The sequence below is a fragment of the Elephantulus edwardii genome, unplaced genomic scaffold (assembly GCF_000299155.1).
Source record: "Elephantulus edwardii isolate Elephantulus edwardi_28Jun2011 unplaced genomic scaffold, EleEdw1.0 scaffold00060, whole genome shotgun sequence".
NCBI classification, from domain to species: domain Eukaryota; kingdom Metazoa; phylum Chordata; class Mammalia; order Macroscelidea; family Macroscelididae; genus Elephantulus; species Elephantulus edwardii.
In genome coordinates this window covers 17134163-17140413 of record NW_006399810.1, presented here as the reverse complement: position 1 = coordinate 17140413, position 6251 = coordinate 17134163, and the positions used below count along the sequence as shown (strand labels likewise).

Sequence of the window (6251 nt, the reverse complement as noted above, 5' to 3'; positions counted from 1 at the left end):
CAGTTGCTTATCTCGTATGCCGTAAAAAAAAAAAAAAAAAAAAAAAAAAAAGACCAGCGTTGGAGGAAACACTGAGAGACATCCTTCTTACAGAGGTGCCACAGGAAGAAGGATAGACCAAAGTCAACCACTCTCTTTTCCTTCCATGTGCCACGAAGATCCCAGTGTTGCCATGAGCAGCCACCCCACCTGGTGTAAGCCCTATCCAAATTCCTGCTGCTGCAGACGTGTCCCTGATGCCAAGATCTGCATCTTTGACTTAGGTTGGAAGAAGACAAAATGGATGAGTTCCCACTCTGTGCCACATGGTGTCAGATGAATACGAGCAGCTCTCTTCAGAAGCCCTGGAGGCTGCCCGTATTTGTGCCAACAAGTACATGGTAAAAAGTTGTGGCAAAAGATGGTTTTTACATCAGAGGGCAGCTGCATCCTTTCGATGTCATTTGCATCAAGAAAATGTTGTCCTGTGCTGGGGCTGACAGATTTCAGACAGGTTTATGATGCCTCTGAAAACCCAGGGTATAGTGGCCTGGGCCCACATTGGCCAGGTCTTTATGTTCATCTGTACCAAGCTTCAGAACAAGGATCATGTTATTTAGGCCCTTTGCAGAGCCAAATTTAAGTTCCCTGGGTGCCAGAAGACCCATATCTCGAAGAAGTGGGACTTTAGGAAGTTTAATGCTGAAGAGTTTGAAAACGTGGTGGCTCAAAAGAGCCCCATTCCAGATGGTCGTGGAGTGAAATACATCCTCAATAGTGGCCCCGTGGGCAAGTGGCAGGCCCTGCATTCATGAAGACCTTGGTTAGCACTGCTCTATCTTAGCCTGTGTGCCAATAAATTGAACTTACTGGAAAAAATAAAAAAGACAAATAAAAAACAAAATCACAAAAACAAAACCAAAAATAACTCAACCAAATGATAATAATAAAACCTAGCTTCTCAATAATGACACTGAATGTGAATGGCTTAAATGCACCACTGAAGAAACAAACAAACAAAAAGAGTAGCAGGTATGATGAAAAAACAAAACCCATCAACATACTGTCTACAAGAGACACACCTGAAAAGTGAAGATAAAGACAGGTTAAAAATAAAAGGGTGAGGGGGAAAATACCAAGCAAATGGCAACCAGAAAAAAAGCAGGAGTAGTGATATTAATATTTGATAAAATAGATTTCAAGGCAAAAACCATCACAAAGGACAAGGAAGGTCACTATATAATGCTTAAAGGGCCAATAGAAGAAAAGTACATACTAATAATAAATGTCTTTGCACCAAATTATAGAGCTGAAAGCAAGCATTAATAGAACTGAAAAGAGAAAAAACACCACCATTATAGTAACGTAAGACTTCAATTCACCACTCTCAAGAAAAGATAAAACTCCTAGGAAGAAACTCAACAAAGATGCTGAAAAATTAAACCACACAATAAACTAACTTGATCTCATAGAGAAATACAGGTTAATACACCCCCCAAAAGCACAGTATACCTTCTTCTACAATGTGCATGAAATGTTTTCCAGAACAGATCACATTAACCATAGAAATAATACAAAGCATCATCTCAGACCACAATGCTACAAATTTAGATTTTAATAATAAGAGGATAAAAGATGAAAAAAACCCCCATACATTTGGAAGGTGAACAACACTTTGCTTGACAATGAATGGGTACTAGAAGAAATAAAAAAGGAAATTAAAGAGTTTCTTGACAAGAAAACACAATTGACCAAAACCTCTGGGAAACAGCCAAAACAGTAATCAGAGGTCAATTTATAGCAATAAGCAAACACATCAAAAGGCAAGAAAAAATATAATTGACTCTCTAACTCAACATCTTTAGCAAATTGAAAATGAACAGTAAGTAGACCTGACATCTTCTAAAATACCTGAAATTATAAACATGAGGGCATAAATAAATGAAGTAGAAGACAGAAAAACAATTTAAACCATCAACAAAACCAGGAATTGGTTTTTCAAAAAGCTAAATAAAATATACAAGCCACTAGCAAAACTAACAAAGGAAAAAGAAAAAGCACAAATAATCTGAATAAGAGATGAAAGGGGCAATGTCACAACAGAACCAACTAATATAAAAAGGTTAACTATGCAATATTCTGAAAAACTATACTCAAACAAATAGGGCAACCTAGAAGAAATGGAGATACTTCAAAACTAACAATCTACCTAAACTGATACAGACTGAAATTGAACACCTGCACAGGCCCATTACAAAAGAAGAAATTGAAAAGGTAATAAAACATCTTCCAACAACCCCCCCCAATATATCAGATGCTTTTACAGTGAATTTTATCAAGCATTCAAATAAAAATTGTCACCAATTCTACATAAACTATTTCAGAAAATAGAAAAAGATGGAATTTTCCCAGACTCGTTCTTTGAAGCAAACATATTCTTGATACCAAAGTCAGGTAAAGACACCACCAAAATAGAAAACTATAGGCCAATCTCCCATAAACATAGACTCAAAAATCATTCCTGGCCAATAGAATCCAACAGTACATCAAAAAAATAAATCACTATGACCAAACATAACAGATATACAAGGGATTCATAACAGGTATACAAGGATTCAATAGAAGAAAAATAATCAATGTAATTAATCACATTAACAAAGCAAAGAACAAGAACCACATGATCCTATCAGTTGATGCAGAAAAGGCCTTTGACAAAATCCAATAGCCTTTCCTGATTAAAACAATCAACAAAATAGAAATAGAAGAGAATTTCCTTAACATAGTAAAAAGTATTTATGCAAAACCAAGAGCCAACACCATTCTTAATAGAGATGAAAGGCATTCCCTTTGAGAACAGGAACTAGGTAAGGATTCCCACTATCACCTCTCCTATTCAATATTGTAGAGGAAGTCTTAGTGATAACAATAAGACAAGAGAAAGAAATAATAGTTATTCAAATTGGCGAAGAGGAGATAAAATTACTTCTATATGAAGATGATATGATAGTATACTTAGAAAACCCTAAAGACTCAGTGAGAAAACTACTGGACATAGTCAACCAATTCAACTAAGTGGCAGGATACAAGATCAACATTAAAAAAAACCAACCCAAACACCCCAGATTTCTCTACAGTGAAAAAGAGACTACAGAACTGGAACAAAAAAAAATACCTATCACAATAGCTAATCGCAAGATTAAATACTTGGGATTAAATCTAACTAGAAACACAAAAGACTTATTAAAAGAAAATGACAAAATCTTACTACAAGAAACAAAAAATGACCTGAAGAAATGGAAGAATATACCATGATCTTGAATAGAAAGACTTAATATCGTGAAAATGACAATTCTACCAAAGGCAATTAACATGTTTAATATAATCCCAATACAAATACCAGTTCCATTTTTCAATGAGATGGGAAAGGCAATTTCCTATTTCATCTGGAATGGAAAGAGACCCTGAATAAGCAAAGCACTCCTGAAAAAGAGAAACAAAGTAGGAGACATCTCACTCCTGGTCTCAAATTCTACTACACAGCTATGCTGGTCAAGACTGTGGTATTGGTACAGTGACAGAAACATACATCAATGGAATAGAATTGAGAACCCAGAAATCAGCTCATCTACCTACGGGCAACAGATTTTTGACAAGGAGATGAAATCGGTTATGTGGGGAAATGAAAGCCTCTTTAAGAAATGATGTTGGCAAAATTGGAAAACTATTAGAAACCTCACACCCTACACAGAAACCAACTCAAAGTGGATCTAGGATCTAGGACTACAAACTTCTTCAAAGAAAAGCTTGCAAGAACTCTAGAAGCCCTAAACCACAACATGAACAGTCTCCAAAAAAATCCTCAAAAACCTTCAACCGGGAGAGAATAAAATAGATGGGTGGAATCGTCTAAGAATCACATCCCTATGTACATCAAAATACTTCTCCAACAGGGTAAAAAAGGAAGCCACAGACTGGTGGGGGGGATTTTTTTGTTAATGACATGCCTGATAAGGGGCTTATATCTAGAATTTACAGAATACTCCAGTACCTCAACAAGAGAAAGGTAAACAACCCAAATCCAAAATGGGCACAAGATATGAACAGACATTTCCCTAGAGAAGACATTCAGATGGCAAAAAACACATGAAAAAATATTCAAAATCCCTAGCTCTAAGAGAGATGCATATCAAAACAACTATGAGATATCATCTCACCCTGCTAACAATAGCAAAGTTCAACAGAGTAGCAAACAACAAACGCTGGTGAGGTGGAGAAATTGGAACACTTATTTAATGTTGGTGGGAATGTAAAATGGTGCAACCATCCTGGAAAGCAGTATGGAGCTTTTTCAAAAATTTGGAAATAGAAATACCATTTGACTATTGGCAATATTACCTAAACAAACCAGAACTGCCACCCAAACAGATATATGCACACCTATGGTTATTGCTGCATTGTTCACAATAGCAAAGAGATGGAAGCAATCTAAGTGCTCATCAACATATGAATGGATAGAGAAGCTGTGGTATATTCACAGAATGGAATACCATGCACAACTGAAAAACAATTGAAAAGGAACTAATAAAATATTATTCAAAATGGATGACCCTGGAGAACATCATGGTGAGTAAAATATTGCAGTCACAAAAGGACAAATACTGTATAAAACCACTGTTACAAATCAGGACGGACATGGGATTTTGGGGGAAACTATGAAAAGAGGAAATAAATAATGAACAGTGCATTGAAATAGATGAGGAAAAGAGCTGTCTAAGAGAAAGATATTATTTAGGTATTATTTTCATGACAATAGTCCAGAATAAGAGGTGCATAGGAAAGTGGACTGAGGGGTGGGAATAGGGAGGAATTGTGCAACAATGAATGAATGGAAATCCAAGTTTTCAGTAAACTTTTGTTAAAATATCAACAAAACAAAAACAACAGCAGCAGCAGCAGCAACAACAACAACAAAATAAAGTAAATCAACATGACTTCTTTCCAGGTGCCTCCAGTGAATTTGAATCTGCAACATCTCAGCAGCTGAGCCTGTTAACTGGACACATCATCTAATGACAAGGCTTAGACATTTTGGGATTCTAGTAGATGTTAATTTTGTCAGTCTTGTAGCATAGTCTATCTTCCAGAAAGAAGACATATAATTAAACTTTGCATTAAGATAATTGTTGATTACCATGCAGTTGTAAGAAATAGTATGGAGCAGCTATATATATCTTTTATTAATTTTCTCCAATGTTAATATTTTGCAAAGTATAGAGTCATAACCAGGACAGAATTATGATACAAAATGTAGATCTTATTTATATGTTAATAATTTTACTGTTTCTGTTTGTCAGCCAATCCTTTTCATTGCAGAAAATGAGGAAGACTTGAACTACTTTCTGAAGAAGATCAAACACTACAGGCATTTCAGTATCAAGGAAAGGACAGACAATTCCCACACATGGGCCAACAGCCAACATAAAAATAAACAGAGATCACCTCTTCTATGTCTTTGGTGACTCCCTCCAACTTACAGAGTTTGTTCTCCCTCTGCCCTTGAGTGGACATTTCTGGCTTCCCAGTGTTCCTGGGAACCAGAAACTCACTTTTCTCCACACTCAGCCCACCATCATGGCTAGATCTGGCCTGGAAGCCCAAATTGAGGGGTCCGTTGAATGTCTTTCCGTGGCTCTGAGGAGTGCTTTAAAAGTAATCATCTAGTGGATGACATAAGTTTTCTAAGTCACTAATTTGTTGTTCTTGTCATTACTTTTTAGATTTGGAAATTAGGATATTGAGAGGATTTGCTCAGCCCCGGAGAACAACCCAAGGCTTCATCTCAGTCTGAGTTACTATAAGCTGGGGCCACAGAATGAGCCAGGGCTGGGTACAGTCATCAGCCAGAGTGCCATCTAGTGAGGCGCATACTCTGCTTCCTTCCTTCATCTTGGCACTACTTCCTCTCCAGTCACAAAACCTGCTTTACAAAATCTATGCACCTATAACTTCCCCAGGTCACTCACTGTCATTTTAATCACCTGGATTCCCCCTTCTAGATTGTTTCCTCTTAATTGCTCGAGAAGGTTCCTTACATTGAGACAGAGTTAGCACTGCTGAATGCGTGTGTGTAGCCAGCTAGTTGTTAGTTTTTGTTTGTTTGTTTTGTAAATAAATTTTTATTTTGTACTGGTTTGCTTACAAAGTTTTACAAAAGTTTTACTTTTACAAGAAAAATATATCAAGTCCAAATCTAGGAAATGGAAATCACATCA

General features: G+C 36.6%; 1 pseudogene; it reads left to right on the top strand.

Annotated features, from left to right (window-relative positions):
* The first annotated feature begins 172 nt into the window (after positions 1-172).
* Positions 173-794, top strand: LOC102863490 (annotated as a pseudogene).
* The last annotated feature ends 5457 nt before the right edge of the window (positions 795-6251 follow it).